The sequence below is a fragment of the Nothoprocta perdicaria genome, unplaced genomic scaffold (assembly GCF_003342845.1).
Source record: "Nothoprocta perdicaria isolate Ctin4 unplaced genomic scaffold, notPer1 scaffold_264, whole genome shotgun sequence".
Classification (NCBI taxonomy): domain Eukaryota; kingdom Metazoa; phylum Chordata; class Aves; order Tinamiformes; family Tinamidae; genus Nothoprocta; species Nothoprocta perdicaria.
Genome location: NW_020455493.1, coordinates 391,635 through 416,640, shown reverse-complemented (window position 1 = coordinate 416,640; position 25,006 = coordinate 391,635). Strand labels below are relative to the sequence as shown.

General features: G+C 37.2%; 1 long non-coding RNA gene across 1 annotated transcript; it reads left to right on the top strand.

The window, feature by feature from the left end:
• The first annotated feature begins 15,803 nt into the window (after positions 1-15,803).
• On the top strand, positions 15,804-24,033 carry LOC112948515. The gene is made up of 3 exons (XR_003249644.1): positions 15,804-15,898; positions 23,764-23,823; positions 23,935-24,033. It is a non-coding gene; the product is annotated as an uncharacterized LOC112948515 (long non-coding RNA).
• The last annotated feature ends 973 nt before the right edge of the window (positions 24,034-25,006 follow it).

Below are 25,006 nucleotides of genomic sequence, written 5' to 3'. Positions count from 1 at the left end.
TATTTTGGAGTGGAGTCAGATGAGGGAATAGGCAGAATCATTGTGCAGCCAAAAGACGTTGGCTCCTGCAGTGTGCTAGCTGCTTAACCTTTATTTTTATTTTTAATATTTTAATTTTAGTAACCCTACCATCTTATTTATCTTAGATATTTATGAACGTCCTTTTAGATTTAAAAGGAAATGGATCAATGCATGGAGTCTGACCTTACATGTAAGTGCTTAAGTTTCATTGAAGTCCTTCCCTGAATACCCTTTTGGACAGGGTTATTGACATTACTGGTCCCATTATTTCAATTTTTGGTGTGGAGAATTATATCGTTGTTATTACCAGTTGTATGTTGGTGCAGAGCAGAAAGCTGCTGCTTTGTAATTCACTGCTTTGTCATGCTGGACTCGCAGGTCTTCTCAATTAGGGCTGTACAAAGATTTAGAAAGAAGTGGAAAGTTCTAGATATGGCTAGAATTTGTGTATTAAAAAGCCTACTACCTCACTCTTGTCCTCTCTTTCCCTACTTAAAAATATTTTAAGAATTTGTTTATTTTCTTGAATTAAAATGACAAAATAACAGCTAGGAGATCTCTCAGGACATGCAGCAGTTGGGAAGTATATCCATTTAGATGATACTAATTTTGCCCCAAAGGCTTAGGGTTCTCCATCTGCTCAACTCTTTCATTACCTAGATTGTAAAAGTCTCTTAAAATAAATGTTTGGCAAATTCTTAATCTATGGTTACTATCCTGACATTGCAAGTCAGGGTTGCCATCTAAAATTCTGGTTATCTCTGACTTCTTTATGAACCTGTTTGCTTATGCCTGGAGTTTCTGATACTTCCCTAGTGATGCTGTATCTTGAGGCATGCATTAGTTCACTTTAGTCAGGTCAGAAGGGAACTGTGAGTTTATGGGAATGCTGCCAACAGACAGCCTGATTTTGTGCTGTTTGATTTGTTTAGATGTCTCATGCAGGCTGATTCATAAAGGCTGAAAGAGCTCACCATGCTCAGGTCAAGTGAGCAGCGGCAGTAAGAAAAACCCTGGTATGGGACATGTTTTCATATAAAGGCGTCCATGGGACTGGAAACTTTCACATTTAGTAAACACATGAGATGACAGGAAATTTCATAGCCTATTGTCTAATGTCTCGAACACCTACCAAATGAAACAAGGACATCAGCATCAACTTGAACTCCTGCTTACTGATAAAAATAATTTCAATAGGAACTTCTTAGAAGTTTCCAAAAAGCCTTCTAGCTAATATTTTGATGACTGCTGCTTAGCAAGATAACCCAGGAGCACAAAGGCTCCTTTCTATCAAGGGATGACAAGCAATGGATAAGCATTAGGGCATGTTTCAATGCTTCTGGTCTCTTTGAAAGTATCTGCTAAGTTAGCAACTGGCTTGTCTTAAATGTTTCATGATATTTGGTGGCAAACTTGCCTGTACAAAGCATTTTTTCCATTGTTCCTTACTATGAGTGGCAGGTTTATGTCCTCTAAATCCGCTGGAAATCTACAGTTGCTCTGGATGGCTGTAAAAACTTTAAGCTGTTTGAAAGATTTGAATTAGACAAATATAAACAAAAAGATCTTATTGCTTAATACTTGCTACTGTATGTATGTATTGTATGTATATTTGTATGTAATAATTGTATGTAGTTCCATATGATTAGTTCCATCTAAAATGGTAAGAATTTGTACATGAGGTTTTTCACTGGATTCCAAATAATTTCATTTTACATAAATCAGGACAATTAGATGCTGTTTTTGAGACACTGGCAGCTCTCACATCTTATGTTAGACAGTGAGAGTCTCCAAAGACAGAAGGTAAGCCAAGCACTTCATTGACAACTTCAGTCTGTTCTGAGAAGGTCTAATTTAGCACTGCGCTGCTTCTCAAATTAATGCCTCTAATCTGTCAGCCCTGCTGAGCAGGGGTGGACAGGCTGACAGAAGGATGAGAAGGATGGTCTCATAAAACCTTGACGCTATTGTGTCATATGCTGCATAAGTGTAAAATGGAAGATTAAAGAAAAGAACTGACCAGCAATAATATGAAGAAGAGTTGGAAGAATTGAGTGGATATAGCAGTATCTGCAGGAAAGGGAAGAAAGAATCTCAAGCTGGAGTTTCTGCCTACTGTGTGCATGTGAGCACCATATATAAGTAGGTTTCCATAAGTACTGTTTGCTATTTAAAATATCCATTTCTCCCTCTGTGTCTTGATTGAATTACATACTCTCCTTCTGTTCCAGGATGCACACCTACCTAATTGTTGCACCCTCTAATTGGTTTAGCATGTAATGACCGAGGAGGTTAGTATAACACTTACTCAGATATACCTTACCAGGCCTCAGCACAAAACTATCTATTAAGAGCAGGGGGAACCCAGCTGCTGACTCATATTATCAAATTCATTGCTAATGATTCTAGGATTTATGGATCCATATATATCTTATTAAACTGTAACCTCCTTTGACACTGGTTTGTGATGATTTCCTTTCACCCATTTTCTGCAAAATAGAAAAAGGGGAAAGAGAAGACTGATAAGGCTAAATTTGGTAGAACAAAACAGGCATTCAAACTGTTCTCCATGTTGCTATTATATCCATTAATTCAAGAACTTGCCAGCCATTAAATGAGAATTTTTTAAAAAAATCCATTCTAGAAATATCTCCTATTTTAGTTAGTATAGCTGCCCTAGAAGCTGTAGACTAACTTGGTACAACTGTGTTTCTATTGTGGATGGTACTGCAGAATACTATTAAAGATATCCCTGCTATTTTCAACTTAAATTTTTCAAGACCAGATGAGCTGTGATAGTAGAGAGAAACTGCCTTTTCCAGAATGAGAATTAGGTGGCAATTCCTTGCAAAGAACACATTGGAGCTGGGGAACTCTGTGCCACAAGGTGTTGTGAATGCTAAAATTGCACATAGATTTTAAATCTGGAAACCTCCATTTAAGGAAAAAAAAGTCTATTGTGAGCCCTCAGAGATAACATCTCTGACTCAGAAAGTCTCTAACCTTCCCTTTAAGAGTGCTTGGGTATATATTTAGTGTGTTACTTCTCTGTTTTCTCACTCTTCTTTAGGCATCCATATTCAGTCATGAAGATGCAGATAGTGGTAGTTTTGTCTATGGAATATGACCATAAGCTAAAAAATCTTTCAGATGCACCCTTCCAAGTAGAGACATTCTGAACTTGGCTGCATGGCCTCTAGAGGGATCAGGAGGCAGTCACATGGCTGTCTGTACTGGGGCAAAAACTTCCTTGTAGTGGCAATACCCTAGGGAGTAAAGATGTGCCTGAGGCTGCAGAGTGAGACTAAGAGGATCAGGTGCCTAGAAGAGCAGCCATGGGGGCTTGAGGTTTCTGAACAAGGCCAGGGAGCTCAAAGCCTAAAGACAAATGGGTAAAAATGAGCTCAGAAGTCTGCAGAAATGACATAGGACCTTTTATGAAATGAAGTGGCTGTTGCAAATTATACTAGCAATTTGAACCAAATTTATGCTTATTTACTCAGTTGTTTTTTTATCTGAGACCTATCAACTGACTGGTGAGACTTAAACTACTGGAACTGGAGAGGAGCGCTAAGGATGATTTCTTGAAAAGGCCTCTTTTTTAGAAATTCTTGTGATTGAAGTTTTACAAATATTTTATGGAGTATTAATCTCAAGAACAGCCAGTAAGTAGAATGATCAATGCTTTATCAGAGGGACTATCTTACCGCACTGATGCACTCAGTCTGTATTAAGTGCTGTTGCTACTAGATTGGTTGTGTACCCAGTTATTGTCTTTAAAGAAGGGTAAGCTGATCTACTTAAAAAGCAGTGTTTGTAGCTAGTACACCTACTTTGTAAAAAAGGGGATGGCATGCTTGCCCCCTGTGCTGCTAAATGAGGATTTAGGTCAGGTGGAGAGACTCCTGACCCTCGATATATGACTTTTGTTTCTTGAGAACATTTAATTCCTAATCGTGATAAGGTAAGTAACGATCCAGAATGTCTCCTGAGGCTGTTGGATGCAGTGCAAGTTATTTACTGAAAGAACTCCTCAGGAAGACTTGCTTTGGAGTGTGGTGTTAAGAAATACCTAACAATGTATTGAGGCTATGATAATATAAAGTAGTTTCTTCTTAATGAGAGAAAGCCTGAATTCTTTTCAGGTATGGGATTTCAGATTGCCATAATGTCCTGAAGTCATTTCAAGGAACCTATAGCAAAATGGAATGTGGAAAACAGGTGGTTCAGTCAAACAATTGGTTTGAATTCATACAGTAGGAATTCATCAGGAATTGCCAGCTCTCTCTCAAAACTACTTAAGAAAGCAAAAGCCCTTTATTTGGGTGGAAATATCATACTGTTGTGCTTACCCTTTCTAGCCATGTTCCCACATTGCTAAAGGCATTCAGCCACTTATTCCAGGCTAGATGAATTGCTAGCAACAGAAGCACATCACTGGATGTTTTACCCTGCCCCTGGGTACTATTCAATCAATGAGGCAAATGGCTTTTGATACAGCCTTTGGGTTGAGATTTAAGTAGGGCATAGGAAGTTCAAAAGTTCAAGGAAGAATAGCTCCATCCTCTTGGAGTTGTTAAGGGACACTTGAGCTAATGGGAGTTACACAAGTGATCACTATGACTGACCTGGGAGAAATTAAACCAGTACCTCTCCCATGAGTTCTGACCACTTCAGAAGTTTAGAAATCATGCTATTCTAAGTAGAACAAGTAATCATTGAAAATATGATTAGAAGTTTATCTGGACTGTGTCTGACTTTCTGGAATTGGTCTCACTTAGGTGGAGTTAGATGCCTGTTTGCTTTTAGAGCAAAGAAAGAAGCAGGGGCAGACATGTGACACAAAGGCTGGATGGCTGTGGGAGCTGGAAACAGGGCTGTGTGATTCAAGCTAGCTTTGAGCATGGTGGTGGTCCTGTGTTGGTAACGTATGGTATATGTTAGGGAGATGGCTTCCGTGTTGCGAGCGTTGTTCAGAAGTGTCAGAAGGTCTCTGAACACAGGACAGACACAAGGATGCAAATTTTGACACAGACTTTTTTTTTTTTTTTTTTTTTTTGGTATGTATATGTGAAGGCTGCAAACAGAAGAGGTGTATTCATGTAACTGAGCATGAGCATGTGCATTCCTGAGTACACACTTGAGGGCAAGGGCCTGGGCAGTTACTTTAAGGCAGTATGTGAGAGGTAAAGCTCCTCATCTGATTTTAAACCTAGCCGAATTCCAGGGAACTGGAAGAAAACTTCAAACTTAGGTGATACTCAATTCAAGCCAGGTTAATATCACTAGCATAAAGTTATTTTAAAAGAAGCAGAAGAGGACAGAAAAACAATCCACTGCAGACTTGATGCATCAGGGATACATACAGAAGTTGATAACCTCCAGGAAGGGCCTCAGGAATTAACTCAAAGGTTGTATGGAGAAAAGCCCTATGAGAGAATTGGCAAAAACATGACCCAGAAGATTACTGGTCTCTAGGGGCTTGACTGCAATAAAACATGATCCCAACTTTCTTTCAAAATGTCTTCATGTCTTCACTGTCCATAGCTGCTAGTGGCTGATCTCTCTGCTTCCTTCAGGGAAGTTGCAACATGTCCATGTCCTCACTCCTGTGAGTAGAGCTTTGGCCTGCTTTTGCTTGAGAACCTCATGAGCTGCTATTGAAAGCTGGGAACTTTGGTTGAGGGAACAAATAGGTAAAAGGTTTGGGATCTTAAAAGATTTAAAAGGATACATGGACATTCCACTTAATGAGAGTGTTAGTTTATTTGCCTAATTTATTATCTTATCAAACAGAAACGTGACAAGTATATAGAAACCTAGTAATTTTGTGCAATGTTAAAATATGCAATTAAAAAAAATAGTGACCCTTGGACACTTATAAGAGTAAATGTTGATGGGAGATGGAAACAGAAAATGACAGCATAACTTAGATATTTTTATAACTTTTAGTGAAAAGCAAATCATTAACATGGTTCATTTTTGTAATTGGTGCAATTTCAAATAGTTTTAATGGACCTATGATGCCATCTGATGATTTGGCCTTGTTTGTTGTGATGGTTTCAGAGGTTATGGCTCTAGATTTTTCATGTATTCGATCACGTTAGTTTCTGGGGTAAACAATTCCAGTGTTTTCAGTGGAATAAGGCCTGTGAATGAAGCTTTACTTCATGAATGTGAATACAGTCTTCACTTCATGAAGAACGAACTTCCGTGAATGTGGTCACATTCCTTAGTGTTTCTGTCTCGTATTGTAAAACTAATACAAAGCCATTCAAATATCTGCAAGGACTTGAAAACAAAGCATCTTCAAAGGACTGAAAACATGTGCAATGAGATTATTATTGTTACAAGAACACAAGGCAAACTGGAACAATACATTTTGCTGCAGGCAATAAAGTCATTATTGTTACAAAGTGATTAACAGTCTTGCCATCTGTTACAGGTGTAATGGTAATTGGACAGCTTCATTCCTGTCTCTCATTTAGTGTTACTTGTTTGGGCAGTCTTGTCTTTTCCATTTAATTCTATGATTTTTGTCAGTCAATATCCATATATTTAGTTTTGCTCAAATAATATTCACATGAAGATTATTTTTTCATTTTTTTCTATTCTTGAGCATTGCCCCCACTCATGAAGTGAAGACTTTAAAATAGCTAAAGTATGATACCAAATAGGAAAAATACAGTCACCTTCAAAGAATTTTTCCTACAAAGAGATAGGGTCATATTGTCTGAGACCAAATTCTTCTATAATTTGATCGAGACTGACAATGTAGCTGAGTAAAGAAAATGTTCCATTGTTTGTCAACAGAAAGCACATCTGCAAAGAAAAACACTGATCACAAAAAAAACATGATTAAAGTATATTTTGTCTTGTGATACAGTTCTACAATCAGAATGGTCAATACTGGAGTGCTATGAACATTTAATTGCTGGGCAAAAGTAGTGATAAATATTTTAATGAGTCTTAATAGGTACATATTTAATAAATATCTTAGGCAGATAGCCTACTTTAAACATAGGAAAAGATAAGAAAGGATGTGTGGTATATAATATAAGAAACTTGTAAGGAATGTGCTTGTATTATAAATAGTTCTGGTCCAGCAGCCACAGAATATATTCAAATATATTCACAAATGGAGGAGAATGATTTACTCTTGTACAATTTCCTATTTCCAAGAATATAGAGGATCCCTGGATATTCATGAAATCTGAGATTTTTCTAATCCTATGACAGAGGGTATGACACAACTGAGGATGGCAGATAATGGGCCTTGTATCTCTATATCTTCAAAGGCTCTTTGAAAATCATCACTGCAAAACGTTATTGGTATCTCAGGTTTCCTAAATGCTTTTAAGCCATATCTTCACATGCTCTGAAGAGGCTTTCTAGTCTCTATTGCAAACATCTCATTCCCTAATACCTCCAAACACAAAATAAACTGTATCAACAGCTTACGGGCAGAAACCAGAAGTGCTCCAGCAGGGGACTAATCAGGGGAAGTGACACTTTCTCTACACATTTTCAAGCATGTGCAGGTACTAAATGGAAATCTCCCCAGGGAGCTGGGAGAGCTGTCCGTTCCCTTCCAGCAATTGCAGTAGACCCCAGGGTGCCTGAGTCGCTTCCCTGTGTCATGAGGCAACTGGTCTAGTGAAAATAACTGGAGTTGGATACAGCCTGGGCCACCAAGCAAGCCCAAAGCATCAAGGTGGATCGGGGATGATCCAAAGCGGCATGTGACTAAGGAGCAGGCATGGCTGTAACAGAGCAAAACCCTGGTGGGGACCAAAGATAGGGTCTGGGCTAAATGCAGCTCCTGAGGACAGGGGCCTCATGTCAGAGGTAGTAGCCACTCTGGCTGTTTGTTCAAATACAGAAATTTATGCTGCTAAAGATACCAGCCCCACTGGTGATTCCAAATTCAAAATCACTATGTTGTCACATGATTATATTCATTTTGCACTTTTAAGCCCTGTGAAACACCGTAAGCTGAGCTTGAGTTTGCCCGTCTAATAATGCATTTAATGTGTTTTTTCTTGATCTTTTCTGTTAACATTTACTTTGCTTTGAACATAGTATGGACTTTTTTTTTTATTATTTGCAATAAAGCTTATGGAAGGATTGTTGCTGCAAAACAAAGATGTTTTATCCTTTTTGTTTTGGTGCAGGTAAAATACATAATGAAACACACAAAAGAGTAAGATTTGGATTTGTAGTTGTAATGGTGAAATCCTTTTTACACTGCTTTTACATGGATTAGGCTTCATTTATGGGTGCAGAAATTCAGAGCTGCTTTCTCTGAACCTGGAAGACATCCATGGAAGGAAGCAAAGGCTCACAGGAAGAGGAGTATTTCTTGGTTAAAGCAGACAAAGTCTCCTGCGTGGGAGATGTCTCTGTCATGACAAGTCTCACTCTGTTAACCATAAGTCAGAGTTTCAAGGCAAGTGCTAAACTTTCACAGCTGCTACAGAAACCAATGGAAAATGAGACTTGGGCACAGAAATAGCTGTAAGAAGGTGAAGTATTCAAAAAAAAATCCAATTCTGCAGGTAATTGAGTCTGAGAGAGAACCTTGTGTACAGTTTTGTTGTCAACCTTTGAATCGAGGGAAGCCTTACCACCTTTAAATTTCATCTCTCCCTCCTCTTCCTTTCAGTAATTTTTTTTTTTTTTTTTTTGTAGTGCTTAGCTATTGTAGTGAAGAGCATCATAGAAAATTCCATGATGAATCTAATAATTCTCTATTTAGAGGGCGTCCATCTATTTTCTGCACATAGGGTAATAATGAGGACTGAGTGTTCTTCTTGCAGAGTGTACACTACGAGTCAGCCAAGGAGCCTTCAGCTCTTCCCCACAGCCCTGAAGAGAGCACCTGCCTCTGTCTTGTGACTAAACATATTAGCAATTTTGTTTTTCTTTAGCGACCATAGTGGTGTTAGTTTTTCTCCATGTTCCTAGGCCAACCTTTTGTAAACTTAGTGTACTTGCCTTTCAGGACATTTTTCCTCCACCTCCAACTAATGAGCAAAAGCTGAGCTTCAAATGGAGTCTTCAAAGGAGGTCTTTATTAAGGTGTAGAGTCTTCACTGCCTGAATTCAAAAGAATGGCTTGTATATGTCTTTTAGTATTGATATGCTTTAAACTCAAGATTTGACAAAAGAAGTTCAGTGTGGGGATTTTTTTTGTGACCTTGTCTGTGTTTTTTGTGACCTTGTCTGCATTGGGCAGTAATGTCCTTGAGAATTCCTTGTTATGAAACCTATTCAAGCTTCATCTTTGTTTCTAGATTTTATGATGACAGCAAGCACTGGAAGGAAATCTGAATCTCTGTTGAGTATAGAACAGTTAGTATTGTCTTCATTTTCTTTACTTCTTTTCTATAGCAGTAAACTGAATTTTCATCTGTTTGACATTGTGTGCTATTTTAAATTAGATCTAGCACAAGGATACCTATAGACGCCTCCAGCTGCATGTGATTGTATCTGGGCACATATGATGTTCATACAGATTCTTTCAGCATATGCTTGTCCTCTGAAAATCTTTTGAAGATGCATTTTTTTTTCTCTTTTAGTGGAACTTCTGCTTTATTTTCAGTTTACTCCTTGATTAATAGTTTAGCTGAGGAGCACAGTCTGTCATTCTGCTCATGGATTATCCAAAACCATGCTTTGGAAGTCAGAATCAATATAAGGTGTATTTTTGACAAGAAGTGGACTGGCTAAAAGCAGCTTGACAGAATAAATCGTACATTGCTTGTTCTTATTTGGTGAGATTGCATGTGTGGTAACTAAAGACCCAACTTTAAACATGAATTCCTCATACAACAGAAAGCTTAATCATAACAAGTGTTTTTATGTGGCTATAGAAATTAGGAAATCTGTACAAAATTACTTTAGTAAAATGATATGGGAACATACAGTAGAGCAGCCTACTAAACAAAGTTTGCTTTGTTTAAAGTAAACATATTAGTTATTTAGTGCTGTTAATGAAATGAGCAAGAAAATTACTAATACTACACTACACAAATATTCCTTTGCCTGTAAGTAGCCATACTCCACTCACTCCATAGCTGAATAAATCTTACTTATGGCCTCTGAAACTACACTTGTTAGTTTTGAGTAACCGGACCCTGACTTTTCTTAGTTGACAGATAACTTTTTTCATTATACTTTGAAAAAAAATTGTCTTCATTTCATTCCTTTCTGGTTGTAACTGTCTGTAGTCCTTTGCAGACATCGCTAATGCCTGCAGTATTTGGTTTCACACCTGTGCTTGAATTTCTGCAATTCCAAAGTTCAACTTCTGCTTTTTTGTTTATTTTTCTGTGGTTTGCCCAGGGAGGTCAAATCCCTTCATACATGTTATTGAGAGATTAGTGTCCTTTGCAGGTCACTTAGTCAAATGTAGTGGAAAAAAGTGTGTAAGCCAAGGTATACATGCAGGTAGAAAAGACAAGGAATGTTTTGTTTAGTGGTTATTTAGGCAATGTAAAGCAAAATTCTGATTTATTGATATTAATAATGTTTCATTCTTGACAGAGATACTTTCCTCACCATTTTTTAGTCTCTGCTATATGAGGGAAAACAAGTACTGATAAATAGTCATAATCAGTGACACTGGCTCATTTCATGACTTCCACTCCTGATGTCCAGGTAGTTCTTGTCACTTCTTCTATCACTCCAAGTATTGTTTCAACATGGTCACTTCCTGGAAGAATGAAAGCAGGTTGTGTGACTTTTCATCATGCAATATAAAGCCTTAGTTTCTGCTCAGTCTCTGATATATTTTATGACTTGTCCATTTCTTTTTGCATTATTGAGCTTTAAAAGCCTGGCTTTCACTTGATATATATTCTTATATTTGATATATGTATTTTTAAATTTCATCTTTAATATCTGAGGCACTAATTTAAATGGTGAAAATATATTTTTTTCTATATTTGCAACTTGCTCATGATCAAATAACTGAATTATAGCTTGTTATGGACATTTGAGACAGATGTGTTAACAACAAAATTGAATAAATACAGGATGAAGAGCAATATTATTAACTATTTGGCTGCTTAACTTTTCAGCAAAAACAGGGTAGTTAACTTGCTTACCCACAACTTCTCTTGTTCTCCTAACCAGGTGACACCAACCTCTAGTCATCAAAATATAAAACTTCCTAACTAGTTGCATTTGTCACTGCAGAACTCTACTGAATAAAGAAGTTTAGTTACATGACTATGAACTGACTTTATTTTAAGTTCTTCAAATGTGATTTTTTTCCATAGCTGAGGCCTTTCCTATACTAAAACAGACGCAGTATCCTGGGTCTGAGTCCTCTGAATCTTTAAACAGCTGGAACCTTGTTTTTCTGTCAGACATATTGATATGGGTTGGCAACTTTCATTTCTGAAATCATATTAAGTTGTTAAAGCTTAATTTTCCATGTGTTCTGCTGAGGTGTGGTCTGTATGTTAGGAGTATTGAATGGAGAATGAAGGGGAGAGAGGGAGTCAGTTTTCAGTGCTGCTTGAAAGAACTTGAACATATTGCTCCTGCTCACTGGGCTGAATTCAACTTCTAAACTGGGGCTGGTATACCAGCTGAAAAAAAATACCAAGCTTCTAAATAGAAGGGATACATGAGCATATAAAGTGGATTTTTGTCTTCAATTTGGCCAATTTTCTAGTCACATTTTTTCCTCATTTTGTGTTAATCTAACTCTCGACTATTTCTTCTTCTCACGCCTCCTACATACTGCGATTTGAAGACTGGAAGTCTTGAAAATCTCCGGTCTTGTCTTCAGGAAGAGAGCTAGCAGAGAGAGAAAGTCGACACGAACACAGCCCTAACAGAGCAGAGCTATTTGAGCAACAAGGCTAATAGAGAAGAGCAGCAGGGAGCAGATAAAGAAAGAAAACTCCTGCTGCTGTAATGCAGTAACGTGTGCTTGTCTGCATCGAACTGAAGCTCCTGGGATTGAGAACAGCGATGTGTTTTGGAGAAAGAGTGGTATTGCATATGATGGTGTTGGTCAAAGTAAGTTCAGAGCCTTCTACATTCTCTGTTTCCATGCCTATGGAGTGCACTGCAAAGTTCACAGCTATGTTCACAGTTTTCCAGCCCTTTTGGGCACAAAAGATACTTTGCTTTATGTAAAAGATGAATCACATAAGGGTTGATTTTTACTAATGGCTGAGGTTGCACCTATACATCTGAAATGATGGCTAAGAGAGGCCTGTGGTGCTCAGTGCTTGTCTGGAGGTTGAAGAGCCTTGAAATTTGACAATGAGAGCATTGTTTAATATTTCTGAAGGAGTAACTGAAGTTTATGTTGAGCTAAAATCCCTTGCCCATTACATTTGATGCCATAGCTTTAAACTACGCCATTATTTTTCTGAAATACTGAAATGCCTCCTTACTATCTCCGTTCTCTTTTGCACTCATTAAGAACAGTGATTCTTTTACGATTCTTTTACACAACAAACAACTTTATGCAGTCAGACTACAGAGGAAGAGTCAACCAGAGTCAAATTATTTGCTGGTTTGAAAAGGTGCAATTCCACTTACTGTGGTGGGAGGGTATCACTTTATACCTGTAAGAAATGCACTTGCAATTAATAGCACACAGTGTAAGGACTGCTCACTGGATCATTTGTATCATTTAGTAATCAACTGAAGGACATCTGATTTTAAAAGCCTGGGGCCTTGATGGAGATTTTGGGTTTCATTCAAAAACAAGCACTATTGGCTTGCCTGAGGACACGTCTGTAATGATGACTCTTGTCATGATACCAAATGTGAGGAGAAGGTAGTAGATGGAGCAAAAGCTTTGCTTGATTTCAAAAGAGGCCAAAAAAACCTACTTGGTACAGGTAATTTTATGCATTTATTTTTAAAAGGTGTCGTTATAGAAAGGGAACTAATGCAGTCCATTCCCAAGTCTTTGAGATTAGTAGAAATTTATGTGTTAATTCCAAAAGGTTTCAGAGTAAGTTTATACAATGTTTCCTGCTGTAGCTGGGTTTTAAGAAAGACTTTTTTTTTTCTTTTCCCATTTCAGTTCAAACAAGTGTAGGAAAAGGTGAAAATAAAAAGCCATTCTTCTAATCAAAATAACATCAGCAACTGGCCAAGAAAAGCTTCACTTTAGAGAGAGTGTTTTAAAAAGCTGTCTGAGCTATTATTTTGATTTAAGGTATTTTTAGTTACAGGAAGATTAGAAAGAAAATAGTGGCTTCCCATTATCCCTTACAATGACACAATAGAAGTTCTGAGCAGGACTTTTCTTCAGTCTCTGCTGGGAGTGACCTACCTTGGAATTCAGTAGGCAGGGACAAGTCTGTGTTGAACAGTTAGAAATAACTAAGTATTGTCTTTTTTTTTTTTTTTTTAAGCTGAACTGTGAACTTCTACCATGTGCTAGAAATAGACTCCTGAAATGTATTCTGGCTCTGTGCTGTTACTTCTTCAGCCTTTAAATGGTTAAGTGCATGCCATAAACAGAACATATTAACACATAGTAAAAATAAAACCCCTTTTCCTCTTCAAGGAGTCATTTTTCTCTCCTGTGGAGTGTCCCATGGTCACCTCCTAAGAGGAAAAGGCAAGCTGTATTATTTGTAAACACACAAATGAAACCACAGGGAGGATATGTCAACTTTTTGGGGGTAGTTTTTTTTTTGCAATAGATCTCTGACCATTTTCATTTATGATATTTTTCAAGATAAAAGGAGAGATTCTCCATTATCACCAGTAGGGAGCTATTTCCAGTGAGAGTTCAGGTACGGCAAAGGGAGTAACATCTAATTGCTTTAAGGGAGCTGATTTGTTTTTAGTGACTCCTTTTATATGATTATTTGCTAAGAACTCATGGGAATAGAGATCAACCAATCCAAGTCTTAAGAGAAGAATTAGGTCTCTAGAAGGAAATCTGTAAGGATTTTAGGCTTCATGGCTTAGTGACTAGATTTAATATATATATACATTCAGATGTAGATAGATGCAAATAGGCTGTTTAATTCCTCACTTAATAAACTGAAGTAGACATCTAGGAAACTCCCATAGGTGTGATGTTCATGTTTTAAGTGACCTAAATGGCTAAGTTCTTTTTCAAAAGTTACTACCTACCAAGTCCTACCACTTGGTCCAATTTTTCTAAGATATCTAACAAAAAGACCCTCAAGGTATTGTTGAGTCGCTTTCAAAGGTAACATCCATTTATATAAAACTCAGGAGCTGTGTACTGCAAAGGAGAACTTGATGAGTTCTTGATGCCGAGGAGAACTTCATGAGAACCTAATGAGTTTTTGAATGGAAATTCAAAAAAAAAAAAAAAAAAAAAGATAATACTGTGTACTATATAAATTAATGGGAGTGGCAGCTGATAATACATTATATGATACCTTATCAGTTATTAGTCTTAGGAGTTGTTTTACTTTAGGAAACAGACTTGTGTATGGTCTTAGTGAGCAACCTTTGTGGGAAGAATGAATTTTTAAGGAGATTATTATAAGACAAATTAAATCCAAAACAGTAGGAATTGGTTAATTTAGTCAAATAATAAAAAACAAAGTGTTGGTCCTGGCTTAGTCCTCTTAGGGAATTTTATTTCTATTTACATTGTCTGACAACTGTGTGATATTGCCTCCAAAGAGAAACCAGACTGTGCTGTGTAAACAGTGAGTTGCTAAATAGTAATAGCAGATAAGGGACTGTGGCAAACTTGCCTGCTACATTCAGTTGCCTTTACCTTTGGAAAGAAATTTCTGGTATAGAAGCTGTGGAGCTAGTGATTCAACATCTACACAGAGCCATAGCTTTAGAGTAAGCTGGAAGAGATTTGGGCTTTTATATTTACTGCCTAATGTTTCAAAATAATCAAAGTAGGAAAATATCAAACACCTTTTGTTTAAAGGAGTAAAGCTAGCCCTGCTTATTCTGAGATCTTTCTAAAGAAGAGAAAAAAGGATGTAGGTGGCCTAAAAGGTATCTATTTGGCGTTAGCAAATGGGGGCTATAGAACCCTCTAGGCTACAGAAAGAAAGGGGAAAAATGTATAAGCAATGCGGAGAGCGTTCTTAACAGGTTTGTATTTTACATTAGTGAGGCCTGTTTCTCTGATCCTGGGAGAGGGAACAGTACAGTTAGAGACTGGTAAAGGCATTTAATAGGTGATTTTCACCTCATTGAGTTCAGCAGAGCACTGCCAGCTCAAGGATGAAGTTTGGCTCTTGTGATCTCAAAGTCCCAAAGACAGAGGAAAGTTGAAAGGCTATACAGATAGCCAGCAAGAGACAGAAGAAAACAGGGAGGAGGAAGAAAGGACCCTTTCTACACGACCACAATATTTTCTTTGTTGATATGTTTCAGAATACTGAAAAGAAAATAAAAAGCTTTTATTTTTATTCAGGCATGGGGTAAACATTTAAAAATGATACATATTTTCTTCTCAGTAGCTCACCAATTTGTTGTTTAAAGGACAGAATAACTTTAAATATTGAGTGTAGGAGAGAGAGAATGAGAGGGAGACAAGCACGTGCTTGTTAAATGCCTGTGGGAAATTGGGATGAAATTTCCGCATTTTTTACAGCATCCTTTTACCACAAAGCTAAAGAAACAGATTTTAGGTGATGTAAAATTACCAAAGAGCTACTAAACTCAGGAAGATAAGAAACAGGTGTATTAAGGATGATCAGTCTGGTAAGAGATCCCATCTGTTGATAATTAAAGGCAGCAGAACCTCATTTCCTGTGGTACCATATCAGAGTCAGTATTTTCTTTGCTTCCAAAGGATGGGGGTGGTTTGTAACTCTCTCTGGCTACAGTGCATAGGTGGATAAAGTGGCTAGCTAGGGAAGTCAGTATCTGCAGTAAACAGGTAGGGCACTTTGCAATTAGAATGCAAAGCAATTTTCATTTCATTTATTTTACTACATTAATCATTATTAATTTGTTTTACTATATTAATTAGTCTTTATTAATCATTCAACAATTAAATTATCATCACTAATTTTATAGCATAATGAAAAATAATATTTCTTCTTGAAAAATAATGTTTGTTTAAAATGTGTTTTTCAATGGTAGTGATGTTTGTTAATATTCTTTACCTGTTGATTTAACCCTGTCATTGAGACTAAGTCATGATACTAGAAAGTCAAAATAAAAGCTTATCAAAGTTTGTCTCTAGGTGGTATAAATTATGTGAAATAGTTTAATAACAGACTGAGCAGCATTTTAATAGTGATATTAGAGTGTCTGAGAAATCCATGCATAGCTGGTAACACTGTATGATTTATATGATAACAATGCCTGTGACATGCTTGTGACTGCCATTAAGACTTAGTTATTCATAAGCTATTTGCTGATATGATCACAAATAATACCTGTCTAAACCTTTTCTTTATTCCCAGTGATATTCCCTTATTGTGATATCATGATTAGGCATTTACTTGCTACCTTTTTTTTTTTTTTTTGACCTGTATTAGTGTTGCTTTTTTTTTTTATTTAGATAGATTCTAGAGCATTCTAGTGCTGTACAACTTGGTTTTAGCTGGAAGCTTGCCCAAAAATACACTGTACACTTCCAGCAATAGTTTTATATCTCTTATCCTCCAGTAAAGTGATTCTGTGAAACGAAGTCCTATTATCTCTTTTGTATTGCTGGGTGGTATGTAACTGTAAATACTAATTTAAGTTATAATACAGTGAAAATAATGGGTATTCTAGTTGGGTCAAGAAAATGGAAAATGTACAGCTATTTTATTCATTTTTACCTCTATGTTCTCAGCAGCATATATATATTTTTCAAGAATAATATTAAAATCAGATACTATGTAATATCCAGCTCTGTACTTCTTATGGTATTTCTCTACTGGCACTGCATCCTTTAAGCTTGCCTTTAGCTTTTTAAAACTTAAAAAGTGCTTTGATATACATATTAGTAAACAATATTTTCTACCCTAGTTTGTGAATCATGAAGTCTGCTTTTGACATATAACAGCTGCTGTAAATACTTTTCATTGATTGAGAGCAGATAAAGGGAATTGTACTGGCAACCAGAACTAAGTACATTCTGAATAGAGTTTTCTGGTCACGTTGTTGGATAACAAATCTTACTTTCACTTAGATAGTATAGTTCTGTAGGGAAAAGGAAGTGTGTGAGATATGCTAGAAAATAGCATCATATCAGCACGGAGGTTATTAACCACAAAATAAGAATATTTCTCCAGCCCAAAAGGTTTCAAATGGGAGCATTTTCTCTGATGACAATCTTATATTTTTAATGAAATAAGTTCTTTTTTTGTGTGTGTGTTGAGCTTTTATTCAAGAAATCTTTATTAAGGAGAAATATAAAATTTATCTTTTAATCCAGTATTTATTCTAATGAACTGTAATCAATACAACTCTATACAACACAGTTCTAAAAGTAGATTTTTACTTCTTTCTGCTTTTCATATTCATACACTATCTGATTCAACAAAAAAAGTTGATAAAAGGTTTCACAAATCTTTATTGTTTTTGAAATTCTCAGATGTGATTCTCAATTCAAACAGTTGTTTTGATCATTGCAAAGTGGCTGCAGGAGGTATTCCCAGCACCCATATAATTGTGTACATTCACTTGGGCCTGGAATCTCTTTTGGGCAGCAGGAGTGACTTTTAATCCCCATCAAACAGGATTAGCTTCCATCTGCTTGTGTCTGGGTAAAGCAGGCAACAGATCAGTGGTAACATCCAGAGGAAGGTAATTTTCTCTGAGGATCAGTCTTAAAGCTCCTCTCTTGAGGAGGAGAGGAGATGTTTGGAGGTAGTTAGAGGAAAAAACATTAGAGAGAAATTATTAATGAAACAATCAGTCTATACTCAGGCTTATTTAACCTGAGATTTTTATTACAGCCTCAATTAATTAAATTTTCTTTCTAAGTTAAATGTGAAGAATTGAGCTGTTCCCTAGTCTCTTAGAAAAACACATGATTCTGACATGTATCTGCAGGTAAAATTAGTAGTGGTTGTTGCAGGTGTTACTCCTTCTCACTGAGATGCTGCCCCTTTGCTAAACATTGCTATTCCTAACAACATAGACTCAACAGAAAACAATTTGTAGCTGCCCTGCTAAATCTCCTGTTTAAGTGCCCTTTTAGAGCAACTCCCCTTCGCTGATGGTTTAAGCAAAGATATTGGAATGAATGAAACGTAGACATAAATCACTTTCTGAATGCTAAATTTTATTTAATTTTCCTTCTTGGGCAATGCAATAGATGGCTAGGGAGAGTGATCAATTGCCCGCAACAGATGTGTGGTGTATCCTTCATACATGATCTTTGACATGCCCTTGCCATTCCAGCTCTGTTTGAAAAGCTCATCCTGACATGGATAAACCAGTGGTCCTGCATTGCCCTTTTTAATTCCAATATGTTGACCCTCAAAATCAAGGTTATGCACTTTTTTTTTTTTTTTTTTTAACCCTGCTTAAAGAATGTGATTCATAGTCTTGCACAGCTATTGGGGCTTCTTAGAAATTTCTGTGTGTAGTCCAAGTGTAAAGGAGGCATAGCAAAGGTTGCAAAATTACATTATTTGTAAAGGTACTTTTGCCCTTTCTTGCCTAAAAATCCCCATGGCAAACTTGTTAATTGACTGTTGCATTAAACAACAGCCAGCTTCTGTTTCTAGCCTTATTTTTCAAATGAAACATGTTACAATTTTAGACATTTCTCTCTGAAAAACTAGCAAATGTAAGGGGGTGAATAGAATGACTTGTAATCTGAATTTTGTTTATTTCATTGAGACTGTGGTGGGTGGAGAGCTTAGCAGTGCCTGTAAGAAGTGCTGGTACCAGAATTCATGACTTCTGGTGCTGGCTTTGCATTATATTTTCTTGGATTCTCCCCTCTGCATATGCCAGGTGGGCTTTCTTGGCTCTTTCCTGTAGTGTACTTTCTTCTAAAAACCTACAAAACTTTTGCTGTCTGTCTGTCTCTTCCATCTCTTCCTTTCTGCTTTTGCTTTTTAAGCTGATATGAAAACTGTCAAAGCAGTCAGAGAAATTACAGCAATTTACAGATAGGTAAGTTAGCAAAGGTGACAGATTCAATACTCCTGCTTTAGATATTGTCTGAGGTTTGTTTGGCTTACACCAAAGCCAAAGCTGTCTTCACAAACTATATACCAAGAAATGAGTGGAAAATATATATGGTAAAATTGAAAATGTCTTTGAAACATTCCAGCAGGGGGAGGGGTTTGGGTATTTTCTAATTTATCCTTTTTAAATTCTAAGTCCATCATAACTGATGTTATGAACAATTCTAAATCTTGTGGTATATGAATATTTTTTTTTTTGTTTTTAACTGATCATATTCTAAATTTTAGTGAAAGCTTCTTCCCGAGACAGCTTTAGAATGTAAAATTCACCATACCTTGATTCTGGACACTCTTTCAGTTCACTGTTTAAAAAAATAAATTATACAAATATGATCACTCAAGCTCAGTTTGATGCTGGCTATGGGGATGCAGAGATTTAGCCATGTGGAAGAAGGTACAACGAAGATCTCTGTGAGAGCACTGGATTGCTCCAGTGAGACATTGGGGACTCCACTGGAGTGATGGTGAGACATTGGAGTCCTTTTGATGGCCAAAGAGCCTCTTTTTCAGCAGGGAGGAAGAGGAAAAATAATCCCACAGAAAAATAAACTCATCCAATTACTCCGGTCATGAAACTTTGTAAAAACTTCATGTTAAATTATCTTTTGTACTGAGCGTGAGGAAATGGAGCTCAGCTTCAGTTGCCTGTTGCTGGTTTCTAGATGTTTAAAAATGAACCTTAATGCTTCATTAGCTGTTGCACAAAGTTGCAAATTTCCTTAACTTTAATACTGTTTTAGCTACTTATTTTTTGGACTTTTTTTTTTTTTAAAGAGGGGGACAGGGAGAGAAAAGGTCAGTCTAGGATATGAACTATTTTACTTGAAATTCGTCGAAATTTACACCCAAATTAAACTCATTAAATGCAACCAGCTACATACCCCATTTTCATCCACCTGTCTTTATGCATTGAAACTTTTTTTTTATATAAAGCAAAAAAATATGATTATACTTGATGTAAATGGATATGCAAAGCCCTGTGAGTAGACACTCACTTAAGAAGCCATGTATCTGACCTCTGGCACTGTATTCACCAAATGTGAAAGACTAAAATCTCAGTCTGCTGTGCAGTCACAAACCTAGAACTTGCGAGTCCTTTATTGTGCTTTAGCTTTTAGACTGGGAAGAGCCAATGAAAAAGAGAAGCCTGTAAAATGTAGAGATTTGTTTGTCAGGCTATACAGTGAACGATAATGTTAAAAGGCTTACTACAAGTAGTGTGCCCATGTGGCTAAAGGACAATATGAGAAATGGTTCTAACTGCCATTTTTTTTCTCTTCATATGGTGTTATTACTCCCTAGAGCAGATAAGGACAACCAAATTGTAAAATGGTTCAAGATACTGTGTTTTTTTTATGAAACATTTCTCATTATCTAAAAGATCCCTCAATATATTATTAGGCCTTTATTATTAACAGCCTGCTCTTGGTTTTGGTGACAGAAAGAAATATAACAAAAGACAAATAACAGAGGGTCCCTTTTTTCCTCAAAAACCAAGTGATTACTGAGGGAAACTTCAAGGTGGTCCATAAACTGCAAAAAGATGATGAATGTAGCAAGAGCAGAATGCCCAATCGTCCCAACTTCTTGATAGGAGTATTAATGTGAATTATTGTCCTCATGCTTGTCTTTTGTTTGATAGTGATCCAACACTATGTACAGCAGCTTGATCTGATGACTGTAGCAGTGCAGGAAACCCTTTACACTGCTTCCTTTTGTGATTCTGAGGAATAAAGCCATGTCCCATTCTGGGATGCAGCTGCTCTCGACACCAGTGCAGTACAGGTTCCCCTGGGTCTGAACTGTTCCCATTAGATGATTTGAACAAAGACCAGTGAAGATGTTTTTTTGTGCTCTGCCATGTAGCCTCAGGATTAATGTCTACAGTGATGCATCCTTGGTCCTAACTCATATTCTCCAATGTTGGTCCCATATTTCCAACTCTTGCACTGGGGAATCCCGAGGCAGGACTATCTAGTCCTAGGACTATCTAGAACTATCTAGAAACCACTTAAGCAACTCTAGGAGCAGGCTTGAAGATGACTGCTAGGTTTTTCTGATGCAAACCCATGCGTTTCTAATTCTGAGGGCTCTGATTAATAAGAACAGATCACAGTTAACCTTCCTCCTGGCTTTAGCCTCGGGAAATGATTAGACTTTTGGTGGCGGTGACATCAACATAGTGTTTTCACCCTGGGAGCTGACGCAGCATTAATTTTACTTCTCTGCCTAGTTTGAACATAAGCAGTTGTGGCTTGCTGACATAAAGTAGGTCAAGGATTAAAGTATAATTAATTATGTGCGTTTCTTATAGTAGGAACTCTAGGAACATACCACTTTTTTTTTTTTTTTTAACTTGAGAATTTTTTTTTGTCATCTGCAGATAGTATTTGCAGTTATTCAGATTCTGAGCTTAGTAATGCTGGTAGTGCCCTTCTATCCTGTGTTCACCTGCTCTCACTTACTTATTCACTTTAACAGATATGATTGGATTTATCTTTTTCGTATAGTGGAAAACTCATTTTGTGATGCATGTTACTCAGCTTCCCTAGCGATGCTTCTAGCCAGTATAATAATGCATTTATTATAACAAAATGCTGCAAGCGCATAAGGATTTAAAGGCGAGATTGCTCCTCTCGGGCATGCTCCAAAGAGTGGGAGCTGTCATGTCACAGCCTTAAAATCCTCCCTTGCAGCCAGAGGCATCGCAGTACTCAAAAGTGTTAGCAGACCAGTGGATGAATTCAGGGCCATTGAGGTGGCATCTCAAGATGCGCTTTAAATTTGCCAGCCCAAGTGCCACTCGCAGTCCAGCTAGGCTGAGCCTGGAGCTGAGGAAGCAGCAGGGCAAGCAGCCAAATTTTAGCTCCTGTAAGAAGCCAGCTGCTTTAGTGGAGCCAGTGAGAGAAGGGTTTCATCCATCTTACTCTCTAGCAAGATTCCCATTTTACTCTGTGGCTGACTTGGTGTCCCAAGGGGAGTAATTAGGAGGCTGGTGGCTGCTCAGCCAGGCACCTGAGTGAGGAAGGGACAGCAGGAACGAAGGCTCCATATTGCCTCTGTCCCTGGTGCGCAGCTGCTCATGTGTTGGGCAGAATCAAAGCATAAAGCTGTTTGCAAACAGCTGTGTGTGTGGCATCAGCACGTGGATGTCTGCGGTTGTGTGTGACCTGCTGTTTATGCTTTGCTCTTTCCCTAGCCTTGGGGCTCTCTGGTGTACACCCAAAGCACATTCCTGCCTATGCTGCCCAAATTTGCTGCCTTGTCTGCGTGCGCAAAAGCTCCTTGCAGTCAATGTCTTCTGGGGCTTGGTGCTTAATACAGTTCTATCCACAGTGTCCTTCTCTTTCTGTTTAGCAGAGATGATCAAAAAATATTCATAAAATAATATTTTTTGTGTTGAATTTCTGGTACACTTGAACTGTCTGGGCTACTGAGTTCTCATCTGTTGTGATTCCTCCTCATGGGCAGGGGGGAATTGAAAGGGCAGCCTTTGGACTAGAGGGAAATGGATTAATTTGTATATTTTCCCAAACCTGGGTGTCGCAAGACAAAGACTTTGTAACAATGTTGGACATATAGCCTTTACTACAAATTCACTTATTGAAATCTTTGCTTCTAGAATGCATCCACTGAATTAAAGTTCTGGTTAGCTCTGTTTAAACAGAACCTTTACTGCTACAGAAATGATCTTGTGAAACAGCTCCAAGCTCTTAGTTCCTATTTTTACCACTAAATTTGCCTGCAGCTGCCAGTTTGAATTACTTCCATCTCTTCTCTGCTTGGAACAACTGAAGGAATAGAGGGGGAAAAAAGAGGATTTTCTAGATCTTGATTCTTCAAGAATTAATGAAAAATTGTCTCTGAAATCTCAGTAGACTCAGAACCAGAACAGATAGAATAATTGTTACTTTCCTATTACCCTTATTACCCTTGTCTGTATTCGTTCCTCCTTTTTCCTCCTGTGACCAACTGGCATATAACCATCACTGTACAAATCCATAGACTAGCTAGTCTAAAAATGCAAGTGAATTTCCAGCAGTGATTTTATTCAACACCTATGCATCATTGATATTTTGAGAGGTTGAAGAGTTTGCAATTTGGTAAAACTTCCCACATCTTTATCTAAGAATTCAACTCCCCTCCTCCTTTTTCCTTCTGCTTCTAAATTTATAAAACAGTTATGCTTCTAAGCTTTCGTGTGATAAAGAAAGCATAAAATAGCATGAAGCAAGCCACTGTGGTTTTGATTTATACAGTCTGATATCTGTTGACCTCGCTCTGTCTACAAAGCAAAGGAGAGTGGGGTTGTCTCCTCTTATCACTTTTATTACAGAGATCAGTCTACCAAAATATTTATGTTTCCTGAGATACTTAGTCTGGTGTTTTTTCTGCTCCTCTATGATCTGTAATGTTGTGTTAAAATAAAAGTGGTAATTGAAAAATTGTTAGTTAAGGGTAAATTTATTTCCTCCCCTATGTACTTCTATATATCACTGTCATGTTTCCTTTCAGAGAGATACAGCTATGGAACTGAGGCATTTTACAGCAAGCCTCTTGGGTTTCTGTCATGTGTTAAATCCTATTTCTGCATTTTTCCTAGCTGTACCTCTAAAAGAAAGAACTGATTCACTCCCAAGGTTCTCTTCCAAGATGCATCACAGTAAGTATATTCAATAACTGTGCTATTTTTTTCCTCCAAGTTCTAGTCACGTGACTCCTAAAAATAACTCTGCCTGTGATTTTTTTTCTTTTTTTTTTTTTGGCTTTGTAGATCTGTTACATTCAGGGCAAAGAGGAAGAAGAGAAGCAGGCGCTTGACTAAGAACTGACTGCTCAGTAGTATATGTCTATCAAGGAAGGCGTATATATATATATGCCGTATATATATATGGAATATATATATTTAATATCCACATAAGGCTTTCTGTGTTCAGACAGGCTATGAAAATTAAAGTCTTCAGACTATTTTGAAATGAAAATCTTGGCTTCTGTTTGCTTTTAAGATGTGAGCCTAAAGGTAAAATTAGGAGGCTACTTAATGTGTTTTCTGCCTTTTTCTGGAGAAGGCACTAATGGTTAAGGCAAAAAAGCAGATTCTCCATTACCAAGGCAACAAGTTATCTAATACCAGTAGTATAAACACAATGAACTGTTTTTATATATAAAAATTAGCATGGATACTGAGAGGTTTACTAAATGATTAAAATGTATTATTAATGAGCTTTTTAAAACCTACAAAAGGGATATTTATGTGGATTATTGTCAGAGAATTTTAATGTGAAGGAACATTAATACAGTAGGCAACAGCCAAGAAGATACCTGGTGTTACAAAAAAGCCTACTATTTCCAGAGAGGGTGTAAAATGAAATGAAAACTGAAACTCACAAAAAATGCAATAGGTGAGCACATGAAAACTAAATTTCATCAATTCCTGCTGAATTTACTATCAACCTGAGTCTTTTCACATTCTCTCAACTAAGTTGTTCATGTTAATTCAATAAAAGCCAAGACCACAGAGAAACATGTGTTGACTTTCTAGAAGAACTCTGGTTCTTGTTGGCATTGTAAATCACTGAATGACTTAAAAAGATACAGAAAGTGTCTGGTTAGAGAGATGGAAGTTTCTATCTATCTCTGCTTCCCCTTTCATATCACGATACTATGGGCCAAAAGGTCTCTGCAGAATTTACATGAATGAACCTCACCTGCTTGCTTTCAACTTAAAAAGTGGATATCTCATTCACTATTTTGGCAATAGAGTGGCTGATGATGAAGATGAAGGGCAGAGGAGTTTAAGTGAAAATAAAATAAAGCAGAAATGAGAAGTGGAGAATTGAAGGAAA